The sequence below is a fragment of the Balaenoptera physalus genome (genome assembly GCF_965194825.1).
Source record: "Balaenoptera physalus genome assembly, chromosome: X".
In the NCBI taxonomy this organism is placed as follows: Eukaryota; Metazoa; Chordata; class Mammalia; order Artiodactyla; family Balaenopteridae; genus Balaenoptera; species Balaenoptera physalus.
Window position 1 is genome coordinate 24,521,465 of NC_138903.1, and position 21,066 is coordinate 24,542,530.

Below are 21,066 nucleotides of genomic sequence, written 5' to 3' on the forward strand. Positions count from 1 at the left end.
TTTACTAAAAAAACTTTTATCATCCATCGCTCAACAGTTAGTATAAAATGATGAAGACTCTTTCTCTGTGATTCTTGTGTATATTTTAAAAAAATATAAGTATCAAAAATTCTGCTTAGACATTATATGTGCATATGTTTCTGCACATGTGCATTTTTATATGAGCTATTTTCACAGAGTAGAGATGGCATCTTTTTTTATAGTCTTATGACATTATGGCTTAGGTTTTTGGCTCTAAATGTCCCTGTTTTTATACTATTAAATTTGAGTATATGCAATTCAGTGAAATCATCTCAATTACTTGATATTTCTTTATTTTTAAAGGAAAATGCTCACACCAATTACTAACTACATACAGTAGGCTGCTAAGAAAAATCTAAAAGCTTTGCTGCTTCTTTCCTTGATTTATGTAGTATTATTCTTTTAACCACATCAAATTATTTCAGTGATGTCTTTGGCAGAGTGTTTTACTAAATAACACATGATTCACAGCGATGGAACGGATGCTCCAAGTGTGACTGTGCTCTGATGTGTTTCCTTGACAAACCGTGTCTCGGCTGTGGTGCAACCCACGGGCATTTCTATTGTGAGAAGCAAATGACAACATCTCTGATGGTAAAAAGGCAACATGGTGCCCATGTTTCCCCGACAGTAAAGCTTTTATCGCTAACTTTCAGAGGTCACAGAAAATGACATCCCAATTCAGCATACACAAACTCTCAGCTTTCCCAGGGCAGAATTCACAGCAAATATGTCAATATATGAAGCACAATGCAGTAACATAAAAACTGCTATTGGGCTCTGGAAAATTATATGTTATCTCCAGCTGTTAGTTGTAGGTCTGGTGCCTTTTGTTTTAATTCCAGAGATGTGCAGAAGTAGAACCCTTTATTAAGCTCATCCAGTATCAATCTGTGAACATTGCAATTATATGTTGTTTGTTGGTAGGAAGTCAGGTTGAACTAAGTAAGGAACATTCACCAGTAATGTGTCACTGGATATAAAAAGAGTTGCATGCCAAAAGCATGATCCCCTGTGCTGCATGGATTATTTTCCTTATTTTATTTCTCCACTAAATAAGCAATTGCCTCAAATATGTCCTAAAGGTGAATAAACTTTTGATATGATTCAAGTCTTAGCCGACTACTATTTTGTGATTGGAAAACTCCTTCCACTATTTTTTTTTCCCCTAAGATATAAGAAGTAATTCAAGTTTGCTCATTTGAGTGCCTTAAAGCACATTTTAACTTAAAGCTTTTTAATTTCCATTGGCCATTCAGGGTCTAACTCACTAAGAAGCAAAATGAGTAACTTCAACTTTGCTTCCGAAATACATAAAAATACTTTTGAGAGTCAAGGCAGAGTCCACATTTTCCCTCCCACATGTTGTCTTTATCATCTGCCCAAACATTTGCCTTTTTAATGTGAAAACGTGTGGTAGTTTAAAATGTAAACATCACTAGCTATGGAATTGTCTTGTCCAGTTAAAAAAAAAAAAAAAGCACAACATTAATGTTACTGTGTTTATAGATTTAAAGGATCAATGAAAATACTTGCCAGAGAAGTAAAATGAATACAGTATGGCTCACTGAATAGATTAACTCAATAAAAGTCTTTTCGAATTATTTTCACAAATTTTATACAAAGATGCAATTTGTCAAAATAAAATTATCTAAAAAATAAAGTCTCAAAGTAGTGTCTACAAAGGGGTAGTTCATCAAGTCGATATAATAGTATCGCAAGCTCTATCAATTGTGTTATATTGTAACTGCTTGCTCCTGTTTATGATACATTTATTGAATGCCATACATTTCATATATGTTTGGGGACTTATTTGTAAGCCTTATCAGTTTAATTTTTCATATTTCTCAATTATTGGAGTAATGTCCATATTTCATGGATGTTAGTAAAGATGATAGGAATACATTTTCCTAGGATTTGGATTTTTAATACCTATATAAGATGATATGCAGGTGTACTGTGAAAGAAGTTTCATGTATGAAATGAAATGTGCTTTCAGTTTGATCATTAACAGGGAAATCACTCAAGCTGAGGAGGGTATATATAAATGGGATCTAAGCTTGCTGTGCAATGAGGCAGATGATTACACTAACACAAGCTGAAGACAAAACCTAGTTTACTATATCCATACTTTTCCACTGGGGAACTGTGACAGATAGGATCTTACAAACATTATATTATGAGAAGAATAAATCCTCAAGAGAGAAGATAGTTTATAGACCTTCAAAATTAGCAAATTAAATTGTCTTTTGGAACCTGTACCTGTATTTCCTATGCACTATTTTTAAAGCACAATTTTGATCACTGTTCTCAGATTTCTTACCTGGTACTTTCTGCACTGGATCTGCAGTTCAGCAGCTCCACAAACAAGCCTTCTCTGGTCTCTTTACATGACAATAAGGGTGAGTCTTCTTATTTTCATCATTCTTCATTTTTTGCCTATGAAAACAGACACAGGACATTTGACCAGATTCTGGATGGAAGCTGATTTTTATAATTACTGGGATTTTCACCATCTAGGTCTTTTCTGAATAAAAGGGATAGAGTTCAAGCCACAGAAAAGTTGACTTAGGACCTTATAGCATAGCATACAAAGACTATTAAAATACCTGATGAGGTTTAATCTAAAAGAAGATAAAATGTCAGGAATTAATTACTCTGTGCAAATATGACAAAAATGCCAAAAGGATATAAAACTATATTTACTTTTTACTTTGGCAAAAGACAGAAAATAGAGTATTTTTAATATCAATCATATTTGATCAGCATAACCAAAAAAGTTCTTAATAATCTGAACTGTTTAGAAATAAGATGAGCTCTATAATAAGTTCAACATTACTAGAATTGTTCTACTGGAAATTATGTATCTCACCTGCAGGGGTATTACTGTACATGTGATTTCTGTTTGGAAATGGAACATGAACCCCTTCCACAATTAGGATTCTGCAATAACATTCATTCATACATTCATTCATGGAACAAAGATTTCTTAAGCACATCTAATGGGCCAGATGCTGTGATAGGCTTTGAGGAGGCAGTAGTGGGTAGGACATTGTACCTACTTTTCAAGGGCTTAGATCTGGGGAGAGAGAGAAGCAAAGAGAGAATCCCAGAAGACTGTGAGAACCATGATGCAAGTAAGTACTAAAGAGTAGGAAAGTACATGAGAAGCTTTTCAACCCAGTTTGAATAAAGGCTCCACAGTGTAAGACTGCACAACCCATTTGGGAAAACACAAAAAACAAACAAAACAACATTGCTCATGCACAGAACAAGGGCCAAGCTATAAGAAAACACAGATGAGTAGAGTTGTCTCTTGGTAGAGCTGTTAGTAAAATTATATATGACTTAAAGCTTGACTTAAATAATAGAGAAAAATCATTAAAATGTTTTATAGCAAATAAATAACTTCAAACACCAGGGGGCACTGAGTATCAGCAATTTTGCAATATATAAACATTTAAGTGGCACTAAATGATCTCATTTTTTATTTACAGCATTTACATAAAATTTCAGTGTGAGCAATTGCTGTGTAAGTTTAGTGGTAGACCTGAATTTCACACATATTTCTGCTGTTCACAATTAGTACTTCCATCACATAATTCACTTTGGTTTATGATGTTGGAAAAAGGAGATAGAATGAAGACATGAAATGGAAAATAAAATTAAAATTTGAGAAGTATTTTAAAAGTGAACATCATCAGTGTAAAATAAGATTTTTATTCTCTGGGTTTGCACAGAGTAATGAAAAATAGCTAGACAAGCAATAGATAATATGCTGTCAATTTCTGTTATCAAAAGCATTGGGGTAGAAGGTTCAAGAGGTTCATAGAAGTGTGAGTGTTGTGAGTGGGGTCAAGGGTCAGCTTTGTGAAGACTTAGTCTCCCCACGGATGATATAAATTGGAACACTGGGGAGATGTTCACACTAGAAATAGCTTCTCTACAGTATTTCATATTGTTTGAAAAGTCATCATGAGAAATGAATTTATTTCCACATGTGTTTTCAATCATTAGACATCATCCACTAAAGAGAAAATATCTGTGGAAACAGGAACATCTTTTTTTTTTTTTTTTTGGCCACACCACATGGCTTGTGGGATCTTAGTTCCCCGACCAGGGATCGAACCCAGGTTCACTGGCTGTGAAAGCCCAAGTCTTTTTTTTTTTTTTTCCAATACCTTCTTTTAAAAAAAAAAAAATTTATTAATTTATTTTTGGCTGCTTTGGGTCTTCGTTGCTGCACGTGGGCTTTCTCTAGTTGTAGCGAGCAGGGGCTACTCTTTGTTGCAGTGCGCGAGCTTCTCATTGCGGTGGCTTCTCTTGTGGAGCACAGCCTCTAGGCACGTGGGCTTCAGTAGTTGTGGCACGTGGGCTTCAGTAGTTGTGGCACACAGGCTCAGTATTTGTGGCTCCAGACCCAAGAACGCAGGCTCAGTAGTTGTGGTGCACGGGCTTAGTTGCTCCACGGCATGTGGGATCTTCCCGGACCAGGGCTTGAACCCGTGTCCCCTGCATTGGCAGGCGGATTCTTTTTTTTTTTTCTTTTAACATCTTTATTGGAATATAATTGCTTTACAGCAGGCAGATTCTTAACCACTGCGCCACCAGGGAAGCCCAAAAGGCTAAGTTTTAACCACTGGATCGCCAGGGAATTCCCAGAAACACCTTATGCTACTTAGAATCGTTGTCTATAGTCTAGTGGTTAGGGGAGGTGCAGAAGGAGAAGATGGGCTGGGAAGAAATAGGTTCAAAGGACTGTGGTAGGGGCAAGAGGATTCTATTTATTTAATACCTAATACATACCAGAATCTTCTACGTGAAATTGTTATTTAATCTTCTAAGTATTCAAAGTTGGCAGTGTTGCCTTCATGTTACAAATGAGGAAATCGAAGTTTAGAAAAGTTATATAAATTGTCCAAATTCACAGAGCTAACGATGGCCAAAGGTGAGATTCAGATCTACCTTTTTGCTGGCAAATACCATAGCTTTTCAACATGCCAAGCTTAGTAGGAATAATACATTGGTATCTGCCCAGATCACATTCCTGGTTTAACTTAATTGTCCCACGTGCTCCAAGGATCCCTAATTCTATAGCCAGCCCAGATTACGAGTTCCTTGCTGGACTGTCTGGTACACAGTGCTGCAGGTGAGTTGAAACATGACATAACCTCCTTGAAAGTTTAAAAAAAAAAAAAAAACAGGCTCTTACTTTTCCGGACCTGTGACATGAAAAGTCAGACAAAGCATAACCCTGGGCAGACAGTTTGTAAAAAGAAGTCATCAAGAAGCAAACATCACAGAGACGAGTCCCAAGACAGGATTTTGAGTCACTGGGTCAGAAGAGACCTCCAGATAAAAAACCTTAAGGCATCCAGATTATTCTATGAGAATGAAAATATTCTAACAGAGTCTAAGGGCAGCTGGGTGGTTTTGTCTTGAGGTTTCCATTCCTGTTTTGTTGGCTCTATCACCTCAGTAAACATTACCCAAGATGAGTTCTGTAGAAGTTTAGTCCTGCCATATTCTCTGAAAGAAACACACACATACACATACACACACACACATACACCCTATGGCCAAAAAATAAGTTTGGGAAACTTTCCTCTATTCCCCTTTTGGAGATTCTTAGAAAGTCAAATTATTCATTTTATTTTATTTTAATTTTTGAATTTTATTAAATTATTCATTTTAAACAGAGCATTTCCTAAACATTTTTGACTACTGCATTATTTTTGTTTGTTTCTAATAATGCCTATTAACCTACAGAAATAATTTTCTGAGTAATATATGTTGGGAAATTCTACACTAGAACAATGACTTCCAGTTTTTTCCATTAACTAGAGCCCTTCTATTACTTTTCCCACTTAGACCTCATGTTTTGAAAATTATTTTCACTGGTGTCTTTAGAAAATTTATCCAAAGACTACCGTTAGACTTTGTGAAATATTGGCAGGAGGCAAATCCCACAGACCCTCATTACTCTTTACAGAGTTTCCTTGAGTTACAGATTTGAAACTGGGAATCACTATTCTAAGAAGAAATTGCTTGTTAAGAAGACTCTATTCATTACTGTCATATTTATTTCTTTCATGGTTAGACAATCATCGCCATTTCCTCAGCATTTTTGCTAAGCCCACAGAGATGTGGGAATAACGCCACTTTCGTTGTGACTGAGAATTCCCTGTGGACGTCCCTGTTACGAGAAGTAATCAGTGTAGACGTGAGGGGCTCCATTTTCATCTTAATCAGGTAATTTATAGTCTTTGCTCTCTGTCCTTCCTGCTAGTATGGTCAGAGCCCAGGGGCTTGGCCAACATCTGGCACAAGTGAATCACACACACGTGATCAAGAGGAATTTTCACTGTATCCATTATTCAAAGTTTAAAGGAAAACCTTTCTCTTGGATTTGAATGTTTTTACTGAGCTCTACATTTTTCTGTGTCCCAGTTTTGAAAATAGGAATGACATTTCTGAATTTGAAACAATAAATCATTAATAGGTATGTCATATCATACTTTAATATATATCCATCACAATATTATTTAAATTCTGTTTTTAAACCTTTATTTATCATTACTTGAGCTTTCTAATAAATTGTTTGAACTCACTATAAGGCTTTTTTTTTAAAAATTTATTTTATTTATGGCTGTGTTGGGTCTTCGTTTCTGTGCGAGGGCTTTCTCTAGTTGTGGCAAGCGGGGGCCACTCTTCATCGCGGTGCGCGGGCCTCTCACTCTCGCGGTCTCTCTTGTTGCAGAGCACAGGCTCCAGACGCGCAGGCTCAGTAATTGTGGCTCATGGGCCCAGCTGCTCCGCGGCATGTGGGATCTTCCCAGACCAGGGCTCGAACCCGTGTCCCCTGCATTGGCAGGCAGATTCTCAACCACTGCGCCACCAGGGAAGCCCCAAGGCATTTTTAAAATTATCTGAAGCTACAAAAAACACACCAATGGAAAATATTACATCCATTGTTCCCTCTTCAATGGTGTTAGATATTAATTTATTGCCATTCACATAAGCATCAATAAGCTATTATCTACTAAGATAAAATTTTTCTTTACCGGAATTTTGAATTGTTTGATTGCATTATGTTTCAGTTATAATAAATGACACTACTATTGTAGAAAAACTGTCATGCTTCCCATCACTGTGCACCATGAGGGGTCTTTTGTTTGTTGGCTTTTGTTTTCTATCTGCCTCTGTTTGTTGGCTTATGACTCAAGAGACACAGTACTTGCTCTTAATTGCCGTGAACTGGATACACACACACACACACACACACACACACACACATCCTAACAGTAATTTTACTATACTTCTCACAATGTTCTAGAATAATGGAAAATTTGTTTGGCTAATTGAAATATCAATGTGTTGTACAAACTGAATCCAGGAAATATTAAGTAGGGATTTTAAATCTGTAAAAATATAAATACCTCTTGGACAGTATGTCATATCTATGTCCCCCAAAAGGAAGAGCAATGAGCCCAATAATTAAAGCAAAATACCAAATGGCAATGACCACACACACAAACACAGACTCACCTTCTCCCTCAGACATACACATATGACACTTTAGCTAAAAGTCAGATGTTTCCAGAAAGTGTCAACAGACACCTTTGCACCTTTACTATTTGTTTGAAAGATACTTGTTGAGTAATACTGAAAAGACAGAGCGAGGACACGAGATTCTGACACCTATTCAGGATGTTTGAGCTGGAATACCCTGTTAAAACAGAGATAAACAAAAAGACTGATGGGGTTCAGGGTATTTCATCCCAGAATGTGCCTCTTTTTGATATGTGGATTATTTTGAGCTGCAAATGATTAAGGCCCAAGAGACTCAAGAAGAGCTTTTTACCTTCCTTCCCCTTAACTGCCTAAACAATTTAGATAGGAGGTCTGTACCTGGAAGAGAGCTATTACCACAGATAACTTTTTTATGTAAGAAAGATTACTCAGCAAGGCGTGGCAAACATTCGTTGACCAAGCTTCTGCTCTTCCCATCTCCCTGTGAATCAAGTTCCTCCCCTTTGAAGTCCCAAACCCTACCGCCTTCTCCTTAGCCCAGGATGGTGTATAAGCCTCACTTGCCTGACCGTCAGGAAGCCTCATGTCTTTGGGATTCCCTTATTTATGAAATTAATTGTTTTTCTACTGTTTATCTGTTTTATGTCAATTTAATTATTAGACCAGTCAAATAACCTAGAAGGGAGAAGGGAAGAATTTTTCTCCCCTAAAAGGCTGATATGTAGACTGGTTTGGTAATAGTCTGACAGTTTTAGTTTAATTGTGGGATGCACTAATTGTTTATTTAACTATGTCAATTGCCAAAATCACCTTGCTCTTGAAGAATGCTGTCAGATAGCAGCTTATATTCCAAGATTATTTTGACAACCTATGTGAATATGCTTTATTTCTATTCTCTATTTTATCTGAATATTTGCCATAATTATTCATATTTTTACATATAAAATGATAAATATTAGTTCTTAAAATTTCTTGGATAAATCTTGGATAAATTATTTTATCCAAGATTATCACATTCTCTTTGTTAAAAAAACTTTAAAACATGTCTTTTCCTTGACAATATCCTAAAAGAGGGAGAGGAGAAAATCTTCCACTGAAAAAGAGTGGGGAATCCTCTTCCTTTCTCACTCAGGGTTTAGGAGCAGTTTGAGGAAACAGAAATATTTTAAAAATAAAATGCTTCTCACAATTCTTCATATATAACCTATTAAATTTCAATCAGATATGTAAATTTATACACAGATAATTATTTTCATTAAAGTCAAACTTGGGGATCTTAATATTGGAATTCTGTATTATTGTGGTTTCTTTATATTTTCATTTCCTTAACAATATTTTTCTTTTGTTAACCACATCGTTTATTTTAAAAAGAGTAATACTATATACAGATTAAGTGATATGTTTTGAACCCATTTTATCCATGAATACATTTTTTTAAATAGCGGGAAATTATTTTTTTGATATTGAGGGGGAGCAGAGTATACCTCCACCAAATATACCTCTTTGGAGTAAGCATTATTTTAGGCTGATTTTTTAAGAAAAGGATGATGTAAGAAAAGCTCTAAAAACTGAGTAGAAGTTACCCTTGTGTTACAGACATTTACCTGTAGAAGGGAAATCTCCATTTGTAAGGGTGTTTCCCTCTCTATACCAGGAAGAGAAGGATAACTTTAAATCTCTAGAAACTCTTATGATTGGAGAAGGCAGAGACTTACATCTGCATTACAACTGTACCCTTGTCTACTGCGCTTTGCCTGGTAACCTCCCATAACTGGCTTCCTTCCTCCAACATCTTTTAACTCTAGCTGGAGATGATATTTAAGGTGGTGGCTTGGGCCATTTCAGAGAGTTACTCCATTTTCCTGGGTCTCTCCCATGTATACAGGAGGTATCCAAGTTATTAAGCTTTTGTCTTTCTCTTATTAAACTGTCTTTTACTACAGCGGGGGTCTCGGCCAAGAACCTAGAAGGGTAGAGGGAAAATGATTTTTCCTCCCCCACAAGTAGTGATTACAAAATACCCTGCCAATGTCTAGTAAGACTCTGAGTTAAAAAGTCATCAGTGAAAAAGGCATGTCCAAGAGTCACAAGTCATTCCAATGAAGGCACAAAGCACCTGAAATTAAATCATCACATGCAATATACACTATCTCTGTCTAGAAGGAAAAAAGGAGGAACATTAAGTGGTGACAAAGAACAAGACTGGTTTATAAATTTAGGCTTGTAATACCCATGACAATATAAATCCTAATTCTTTGCATTATAATATCTATTTTCATACAGCTGTATTTTCATTCACAATATCTATCTGTACTTAAAAGTACTGCTAAGTACTTTTAAAATACTGCTAAGTTGTTAAATTTTCTTAAGTTGTTACGTTTTCTTAGCATGACCAAGAATTCCCAATTCTGTAAAAAATGAAAGTCTCCAAGTGACAGCAACTTCTCTTAGAAACACCTGGTGGAGAGTAACTTTTGTTCTCTTAATAACTGTAATAACCCAATCAGTGGACTGGTCTATTTTTTTCAAAGCTACATAATAAGCATGAGAGGTGGCTGTGCAATACCAAAGCATCCCAAGATACTCTTTTTTTACAGACAGTTGAATACTTCCTTGTAGTTTTGCCACTAATGTAATTTGCTCACTCTGCTACCTGTCTGTTCTCCTCTAATCCAAGATTAGACTTTAAAACAGGAGAAATCTACTGAAGCTTTAAATGCATGACTCATGCTCTATTATGCTAAATAAAAGTCAAACATTTTGTGATAGGCCATGTTGACTATCCTGCTGAGACTCATCATGTGAGATATAAATTAACTTATTACTAGAATATTGGGTGGACATCACTTTTAAGGGCGACTTGAACACATTAGGGAATGTGATATTAAAGCAGAACATCAGAACAAAATCTCTGGAAAAAAAAAAACAAGCTTGTGTTTGATAAATGAGACCGGTTTTTCTCTTTTCTTCACGAGAAAAACAAAATATAAGGTTTAATGCAATTCACCCACACCCTGAATTGACTTTTAAGCCTAGCATCTGTTTCTTGGATGACTGTGGGCTTACCACCCAGGGTGTTGAGAGACTCACACGAACTGACTAGCTTCTTTGTTCTGATCTCTATTTATCTTCTCAGGCCCAATTCTCTCCTCCTTCTGCAAGAAGACTGAAATTAAGTAATGCTGCATGCACTCTCTAATTTTAGTCATCACATTCTTCTCAGGATAGTGGGGTGGAGAGACTATATTGTGACAAATATTTCACCCTCTTCTTCAATCTAAGGATGATAATTTCAGTGTCGTTTATAATAGATATGGGATGTTTAAAAACGTCTCCCTCTTAGCAGCTGTAAAATTATTATCATAAAATAACATGATTTTAGCCATTTCACTTCACTGCTTTAGAATCAGGAGGAGGAGTTATTTTGATTAGAAAAAAAAAAAGAAGGAAAAGATTCTGTGAACTTCTATTCATCTGGAAATAAAATTTAAGGTTAAGGCTATAGTTGTTAAGAGATACTTAATTTTATATTATTTATGCTTCTGATTTTATACATTTATTATGCCAACCTGATGCTCAAAGATGCTTATTGATGAGTGAAATTATAAAAAGAGTCTGTGACTTTTATACACTAAATCTCAATTCCAAAATCTCCATATGTTGGGATTTATATTTCCAATTCATGTAGTCAGGTAGCATTATTTTCTTAAGCCCCTCTCTGATACAATTCTGACTTTGAGGTAGCTATAAGACCATTTACAAGGTGCTAATGATGGCTTGCTTCAGTTTGACCCAGTCACAGATTCCTTAGGATTCTCTTTTTTTTTTTTTAATATTTATTTATTTATTTATGGCTGTGTTGGGTCTTCGTTTCTGTGCGAGGGCTTTCTCTAGTTGTGGCAAGCGGGGGGCCACTCTTCATCGCGGTGCGCGGGTCTCTCACTGTCGCGGCCTCTCTTGTTGCGGAGCACAGGCTCCAGACGCGCAGGCTCAGTAATTGTGGCTCAGGGGCCTAGCTGCTCTGTGGCATGTGGGATCTTCCCAGACCAGGGCTCGAATCCGTGTCCCCTGCATTGGCAGGCAGACTCTCAACCACTGTGCCACTAGGGGATCCCTCCTTAGGATTCTTATTGCTATATACTCTACATAGTAATGATGGAATATAAAAGCATTTGGGTTGATTGAATGAACTATGAAAATCTAAATACACAGAAATGATAACAGAGATCTGAAGGGACCTGGGGGAAGCACCAACTGTGGTCACACATTGATCTAAATAGTCGAATTTGTTCCCAGGTTTCAGGTCAGTCATTCCACAAACATAATATATAGAGCATTACAAGCTAAGCGCTTAGGATTCACTGGTGATAATGGTAGAAAGTTCCCTTAGAGTCCACACAACAGCACATACAATTAAACCACAATTTCTGGTATGATGTGTGCTGTGACTTAAGTCACAGATACCAAGGGAACTTGGAGGAGGAAAAGTGCCTTACATAGACTGGGGAAGTGGTCAAAGTCTTTCTGGAGGAAGAGACATGGAGGTTGAGATCTGAAGGATGAGTGGGTATTAGGTGAAAAAGAGAAGAGAAGTGGGGTCCAGAGAGAGGATACTGTTGGGAAGGAAATTTTTTTCTTCTACCCTTCTAGGTTCTTCTGGCTGGTCTAAGAATTAAATTGACATGAGACAGGTTAACAGGAGAGAATCAAACAGAAGTTTAATAACATGTATATATGGGAGAGACCCAGGGAAACTGAGTAAATCCCCCAAATGGTTGAAACTCTCACCTTAAATACTATCTTCAGTTAAGGACAAAAGAGGATGTTGAGGGTAGTGGTTTGGGATTTCAAAGGGGAGGAAGGTAATTCACACGAAGATGGTAATCAAATGTTTGCTGGGTCATGTGGAGAAAATGGGACACAGAGAGGAATTTTAATAGATAGACTTTGCTAGGTTCCTCCCTGTCTACACATCTAGGTCATACTATAGTTATCTATGGTGGTAACTCCCTTCCTGGAACAGGTCCTCTGTTTTTTTAGGCAGTTAGGGAGAAGGTCAAAGTTTCTTCCTGAGTCTTTAGGCCTTAACTGTTTTCAGCTCAAAATAATCCACATGCCAAAGTGGTACACCTTGGAGTAGCAAATTTTGCTCCCCTGTAATACATAAAGAACATGATCCATTTTCCAAGCTGAAGGAGCTTCTGTGGGAAGGAATCTGTTTTGACAATGCTAGGAGAAAGAGGCAGGGTGACTGCCTGTATTATTGGGGAACAACTTACCCGGGCTGAGTTCTGAGGGAAACTTGGCTGAGTGGCCAAAAGGCATTCTGTAGAAGTCCTTTACTTTAGCTGTGGCTTTTTGCTACTTACTGGAGCATTCACCTTATACTCTTTGGTAAAGTGCTCCTACTTCTGGAAAAAACACCCACACGCCCCAAACAAATCTCTCAATCAGTCTTTTACCAGCCAGCCCTCCTCCCAGTTTCCTATCTCCTCATCTAAGAGCTTTCTGCTTGGCCAAATTCATTTCCTTTATTTGCAGCTGAAAGGGACAACTCTCTTTGTCTTGTTTTGGTGGCAGCCCAAATTAGACTGAAATTTACCCTTGCCACTGCCAGGAATTTGGGCAGCTCTTAGAAGTTAGCATTGATTTAAATTTGTATGGATTTATTCGCAACTATAAATGTTGACTTCTCCTCTAAAATAAACCTGTGTTTACTCTGATGTTTGCTCAATTGTACATGAAGGGCTTGGTGTAGAGGAAGGCTATGCGTATGAAACACACCTATCAGTTTTACCAGTCTCCAGAAATTGAAAGAGTAAGATTTCAATTGTCCCAAGAGGAACTTTTAGATACAAATTGCAAAAATAATTCAACAGAAAATCTTTTTTCTATGTGCTAAGATGCCTTTGGATGACAAAAAAAGGGAAACTGAATGGAAACCATCATTTGCCTAAGAGATACATTGTGTATTTTTAGACAGAATGTTAATTTTACAACTTAAAATTAGCTCATCCTTTTTCTTCTTAGAAAAATCAGGCCTGAAAAAATAATCCATTAAAAATAAATAAGGTAAATAAAAATATAATTGGCACTTAAACATAAGCAAACAAACAAAACATTTATACTGCATAGCTAATACTGACACTGCGGAAAGAAAGCCATCTGTGCATCTTGAAAACTTCATTTTGAAATTGTTACTAAGTAAAGCTAACAAAAGTCTTGAATATCCCATTATCCAAAATTGGTTCTCCCTTAAGAATAGTCATGAATTATTTTTATGGTTAAGACATTTCTCTGAAGTTTTACAGAGGCCTTCTTGGTTTGGTTTTTGTTTCTTTGATTCTTTTTCAAAAATCACTCATTACAAATTTCTAATGTTTTTAAAATATTTCCTATGTTTAAAGGCTATCTCCCCATGGCTGTGTTGTGGGTCACCCAGCTATTACTTTGATTATCTTTTTTACTTTTAGATATATGTACCTGAAATTTACTAAATGGAGAGAGCAAGGAACTCTTCAATAAAATGTATGAGAGAACACTCTAGAGAATAAACATACTTCTGAATCAGCAAAGAGTTCTCGGGTTCCAGGAAAGAGAAACAAGCTTAACCAGAAATTATAAATATGGCACCATGCAGTACATCAATATATCATTTCTGTTAACCCATATAGGATAAAATAGAGCAAGCAGTGGAGCTTACACTAGAATATGTTTCATGAGAAGAGGTATTTTGTCTTCTGTACACTAAAGCATCCTAACTGCCCAGGAGTATATTTAGCATGTAGTAAATGTTCATTTAATATTTGCTGAATGAATGAACAGAGAGAGGAGATAGGATACAACGTTAATCAAATGTAGGCATTGTGATGAGCCCTTCATAATATGACATCTTAATGAATCCTTATGGAGGAAATGTGAATATTGCATTCTTTTTTAACAGAAGAGAAAACTAGAGCTCAGAATGGTGAATTTAATTACCCAAGGGTTGACAGGCGGTAACCAGCAGATCTGACAATCATAATCTATCTAATAGGCTGCCCAAGTAATACACTAGCAACAGTATCAGGCTACTCATAAAATGTACCAGAAAGAGTAAGAGTTGAGTATTACAGCTGTCCATGGAAGCCCCCACCATGTAGAACCCGTGATAGAAGAAGCAATGGAGAATAATTATTGTGGATGGGAGACACCACAAATCTAATCCACTGCCAAGATTTCACTATTGGGAGCTACCAGTAAAATACAACGTTGAGATTATCTGTTGACAGGCACAGTGTTTAAAGAAAACTTTACATTGCCACATCTGGGAAACCATACTTACTTGGTGGTCACGTCTATTGCTGCTATAACATATTACTCACAGACATAGAGGCTGCAAACACCACCAATTCACTACCTTGGAGTTCTTTGGGTCAGAAGTCCGATGTGGGTCTCACTGGATTAAAATTAAGGTAATGGCAGGGCTGCATTACTCTCTGGAGGCTTTTGGGAAAAATCTGTTTCATTACTCATGAAATAAGATGTTGGCAGAATTCGTTTCAATGAGGAGATCTCCACTGCTTGCTGGCTGTCAGCTGAGAGCTGCCCTTAGCTTCTCGAAGCCTTTCTCTGTTCCTTGCACACTACTCTATCTCAGAACCAGCAATGGGTTCATTGAGTCTTTCTCACGCCACCATCTCCCTGACCTCCTCTTTCACCTTTCTTTTCCATTTTTAGGGTTCATGTTACTACATTTGGTCTGCCCAGGATAATCTCTGCATCTCAAGGTCCTTAACCTTAACCAAGGCTGCAAAGTCCCTTTTATCATGTAAAGTAACATAGTCACAGGTTTTGAGGATTAGGAGGTCATTATTATGGCTACCAGTGACCAAACTGACATGTAGTTCTCTAACCATTTTGATGGCCATAGAGATTGTTGGTCTTTTAATATATTTTGCAATCAAGAGATAAAATAATTCCTTCCAAGGAACCTAGATGGCTTTTCAGTGATTGCTTAAATTACAACTAATAAGTTCTTTGATTTTATTGAAATATATTTGACATATAACATTGTGTAAATTTAAGGTGTACAACATGTTAATTTGATACATTTATATACTGTGATACAATTGCCATTGAAGAGATAATTACCAGCTCTATCACATTACATAGTCATCATTTCTTTTTAAAATATAATTCATTATTCAGAATTTAGGTAGTAGGACTGCTTTAGAAAAAGCATTGCACTTATTACCTATTGTCTTTCTTTTCCCTTTTTTGAATGTAGTCCTACCCTTTATTTATGTCTAAAACTTGTTTTCTCACTGACTTTAGATTAGAATCAGGGTCTGTAACTGATCTTCTTTTTGGACAGACCTTGAAAGTGGTTTTTTAGCAGTCACTGAGTAATGACCAGGGTTTGACATGTGGGAAATAGAGCCGGACCTGTTCCCACAACAACATATCCCAAACTAGTTAACTACCATCCATATATCATTTTGAGTTTTGGGAAAAAATATGGGCAGGGAATTAGAAGGAAAATAAGAAAGAAAGAAAAATGAAAGGGATACTTCAGAATGTATTGCATCTGCTCTAAACATGGGGTTATATAATAAAAACTCTGAGAAAATAAATCCCGTTTGACTGCCTACTCAAATACTTGTAACAAAATGATAAAAATGTCCTTTAGATTTCTGACTGAGACCCAAAGCTCACAGCAACTGAGGGTAAGAGCTCAAATATTCTAAAAGGATATCCTGGACACATCAGCGAAGAAGGGACAAAGCAGAAACAAAACTGGTTTCATAACCATCATCCATGTCTACTGCATATAAGAGAAAGCTGAACATTCCTTAATGATATTTTTTATAAGAAGATTTTCACAGGAATAGAGAGGGCTATGACATTTCCCTCCATTTCTCAATTCAAGTGTTATGATCTCCAAGAGAACCAGTCTGGATCCTTACTGAATGGCAGAATTTGGTAGGCTCCCTGTATAACACTGTTGGCACAGAGCACTAACAAGATCTTGGACAAAACCTGACATTTTCTTAAATATCTGGGAGAATCCATGAAGATGTTTGAAAACGTGTGACAGTAAGAGGCAGAGGAGTGCTACCTGTGATGGGAACTACCATTAAGCAAACTGATTCTCCTAATTTGCTACAGTAACATGATATGATGTTCCCTGGGGGCCAAGTGAATGCCTGCATTATTGAGGTTAATGCTACGTTGTGCTGTGGCTTAAAAGAATGACTGTTTCTCATTTATGAAGAGTCTTTTATGGATCAGGTAGCCAGGTAGCTCTCCTCCGTCTTGAAGCTATGCCTCCTGAACACATGGCTTTCTAGGTTATCATCTAGGGTAAGAGTGAGATGAGGGGCCACACCATCCTCTAACCTGGACGGTATCTCTTTTGTGACCTTTTGCAGCTCCATTCATTCATGCACATAATGAAAGGATGTGACTATTTCTAAGTGGGATAAAAAGTATAATACTTGTCTAGAAGCAATCCTACCACCTAAACATTAAATGCTAGGTTGCAATTTAAGAGATCAATAGAGAAATTGAAGACACATCTAAGTTTCTTGGTAAGAAATTTCATCCTCTTTCTGCTAGATCCTCTATCCAGCAGGCAGGCCTTTTTCAAGATGACTTAAGTGGGCCACTTTATCAAGCAGTGCAAGTAGAAGCAGTTAGTGCTCAACACATATTTCTTGAGCTTCTTAACTTTTCCTAATTTCCCTTGCAGTTAGTTTGGAGCCTTGTGGCTTGTTTTGACAAATGAACAGTGAGTGGACATGATATGTACCACTTCTGGGATGAAGTAGATGATATTCAGTGTGTGTGTGTGTGTGTGTGTGTGTGTGTGTGTGTGTGTGTAATGTAGTTTTCAAATTCAGTGTCTTTCTACTTTCACTTCCTTTGGATATAATACTTAACAGAATATAGGAATAATTTGAATCCCAGGTGTGACTAGTTGTGACTTTAGGTAAGCTATTTAAACCTTCAAATTGGCAGCTTCCTCATCTATATAATTGTAGAGTACAATATACCTCTTGGCCTCCAGTTCATGATGGTAAACTGAGAATATTTATGACCTGTCTTCTTCTCAGAGTACCAATGAAATTAGAGAAAATATATGAAATTTACATTGTAGGACCAGAAAAATGGAAAAGATGCCACCAGGAAACTTTTTCAAAAGGAATTTCTGGAAAACAGAGAGAATTTGGGAATAGATTGGGATGGAAAGGGTAGTGGAAACTTAGCTGAAGCTGCAAGATCTTCCCAAGAGACTTTTGGAGACCCTTCCAAATAAGACCATATTGCTATGTAAAAAAAATAAATACCACTCAAAAACTTAGTAGCTTAGAAGAACAACTGTTTTGCTGTTGTCATCATTGTTGGGTTTTTGTTTTGTTTTGTTTTTCATGATTCTATGAGCTGACTAGATCAGTTGGACAGTTTGCTCCATGTGATTCTAGCTTGGGGTACAAACTTCTGGAGTCTCAACGGGGCTGGAATATCCAAGATGCCTCATTCATATGTCTGGCACATTGATGGGGACAGCTGAAGAGCTGATCTCAGCACACTAGGATGACTTCGTCTCTCTCTCTTCCTATGTATTCTCAGGGCCTCTCCTCCTTGTGGCTTCTCCATGTGGTCTATACACAACATCTCTCCAGTAGCACAAACTCCTTACATGTCAGCTCAGCACTCCCAAGGGGACAAAAGCATAAAGTTGTCAGGTCCCCTTAAAGCTTAGCCCTGCAACAGGCACAACATCCTCTTACTACATTCTATTGGATTAAGTGAGTCACAGAGCCAGTCCAGTTTCATCTGAAAGGGGAATACACAAGGTTGTGAGTACCAGGATACATGGTTCCCTGGGGGCTATCTTTGATATTACCTACCACAGTTACTCATTGGAGCAATTCATGAAGAATTAGCAGCCTGAAGAGCTAGTAGACTGTCACCTCCTCCTTTCCTGAGCACATGGCTACAGGAAGGTGTGTTTTTGACCCAAGACCTTAGTACTGGAAGAGTGGGTGCAATCATCAGAAAAAAGCTATCCTACTCATGGTACTCATGCCTAAGAGATTAGCAGAGCAGAATTTAATGTATGTCTAGTATTGTTACAAAAGACTGTATTATGGTAGAAAAGTGTAAGAGAGTGGAATCAAGGAAAACCCCTTTTAGCTAGGAGTAAAATAGTTCCACACGGAATAAAGTACCCTCCAGACACTGATGTCAGTAGTCCAAGTCAAGAAAAAAAAAATATTGAGAAGACACTTCTCCATAACTACAGAGAAATCCAATATTAGATGCCTTAATTAATGGACCTATTCCTCCATCCATGCATATAGAACAGAAAAACAGCCAACCATAAAATCATGGAAAACAAATGCCATGGAAAAAACAAAATAAAAACCTAGCCTATACACATGCACGTGCATGCACACACACACACACACACACAAATATACACATTGAAACCAAAATTAAGTAAACAAAATTTAGGTAAAATAATAAAATTATTTGACTTCAAAAATTTGAATTTATATAGTAATTATAAACAAACAATTATGAAAAAACTAAGAGAAAGAAAAGGAAGTCCAGGAAATTAATATATTATTTATGAGATTAAAAAATAATAATTCAATGCACAGAGTAAATATTAGCTAGATAGTAATAAAGACCAAACTGGTGTTCTAGAAGATAAAATTGGGGAATTTATGCAAGTTGTAAAGCTAAACAAATACGTAGGGAATATTAGATAGAAGTTAAGAGAACTGAATAATCCTTCCAGAAGGTACATAAAACAGGAGTTCTAAAAGTCAAGAGCACGGGTAATGGAGGAGAAGGAATAATCAATTAAGACAAAAAACCATATTAAATTGTATTTTTTTTTTTTGGTCACACCACACAGCTTGTGGGATCTTAGTTCCCTGACCAGGGATCAAACCCGCGCCCTCGGCAGTGAAAGCGCAGAGTCCTAACCACCGACCACCTGGGAATTCCCTAAATTGCATTTTAAAAAATTTAAATTCATATTCACTGAAATAAAAAAGAGCCCAAGATTTCTGAGCAACTAGGCAATGGATTCTGTCACTTGAGCATTCTAATTTAACCAATTGGTGTTCAGTGATGTAGCAGTAAACTTCAGTCAATAGAGGTCTAATCATTCTATTTGCTTCTTGCTTTGGGAGAACTTGAGGAACTTCCTTGAGTAAACTTGAGATCCTTGACACTGCCATTCAAAACTGATTCCTTTTCAGAAAATTATATGACCAATCGATATGTTAATCACTGTTAAGCAACCTATTTATAATAATGCCTAACATTTCCTACCTGTGTGCCAGGCACTGCTCTAAGTAACTCAACCATATTATGTCCTCTAATCCTCACAAAATCCTTAGGTGGCAGGCAAAGTCCAGATTTTGTGGTACCTGAGGCACTCTTTATTAAAAAATAATACAAAATTATGAACACAAAAACTGGTATGAAAAAGAATATTTACTTGAGTGCGAAAAGATACCCTGACAAATTACTGGAGTGTTGGAGTTGATCCTTTTCTTTTGAGAAACTTCAGTTAATTTTTCAGAAATGACTTTTACAAAATGCTTCCAGCTAGCACTGATTTCCTTCCTCATTTTTAAAAGAACCCACACATATGAGGAGTCCTGTGGTTTAAGTTCCATTGGCTTCATGGTAAATTCACCTTGGGAGATGAGTCCTATTATATTCATAAGGACATGGGGGCGCAGAACACAGCTATTATTAAGTAACAGAGCCAGGATTCAAATCCCCACTGCCTGGTTCAAGAGTCTGCCCTCTTGATCCCCAAGTTATACTGCCAATTACTGGGCCCTTTCCTGAAAGGCACCATGGAGAACTGTTCTGAGGGAGAACAAGTTAAGTTTGCATACTACTGATCAAAATAATGTCTTTTTTGATGAATAATCTTATTTTTTATGTTACTGACATATTCATCTCCTGACACAATCAGGAGTAAGTTGTCCTTTTTAGTCCCAAATATGACAAAAGTGAATTGTGCTTGCATTTCCCGATAGATCCTCAAATCCTACCCAGGGTGACCATCATGTCTGGAACTGCTTGCAAGTTGTTCCCTACAGAAACATTAGGTCTAGATGGTTCAAGATATCAGCTTCTCAATCACCAAGTTAAAAAAATTGATTCTGGAGATATAAAGTTTAAGATCCTTGGAGATTCTGAGCCTCAGACAGTGCTTGAATGAGGAAGGGTGAAATGAAGAATCTGGCCCCATACTTAACTGGGAAGGCTGAATCAGTGAGGCTCTTTAACTATCGGCTTTGTTTACTGAAACTTCCACCTCACTGTGATCAAAAGAATATGTGTGATGGAGAAGGGGGTGGTTTAGCGGACCTAAAGTAACTTTTTAGTGAGTATCATTTATATAATACTTTTTTTCTGTTGGGTTTGTTTTTTTGATTCAACTTAAAGCAAAACACAACATATTTATTCCAATTTCATCTAATGTGAGATGCT

General features: G+C 37.0%; 1 long non-coding RNA gene across 1 annotated transcript in view; it reads right to left on the reverse strand.

The window, feature by feature from the left end:
* Positions 1-538: 538 nt before the first annotated feature.
* The window catches only part of LOC309652640, a 213,634-nt gene continuing 193,106 nt past the window's right edge, over positions 539-21,066 (reverse strand). The window contains exon 4 of the long non-coding RNA XR_014258833.1: positions 539-2,460. This is a non-coding gene — a long non-coding RNA (uncharacterized lncRNA). The remainder of the gene's footprint in view (positions 2,461-21,066) is intronic.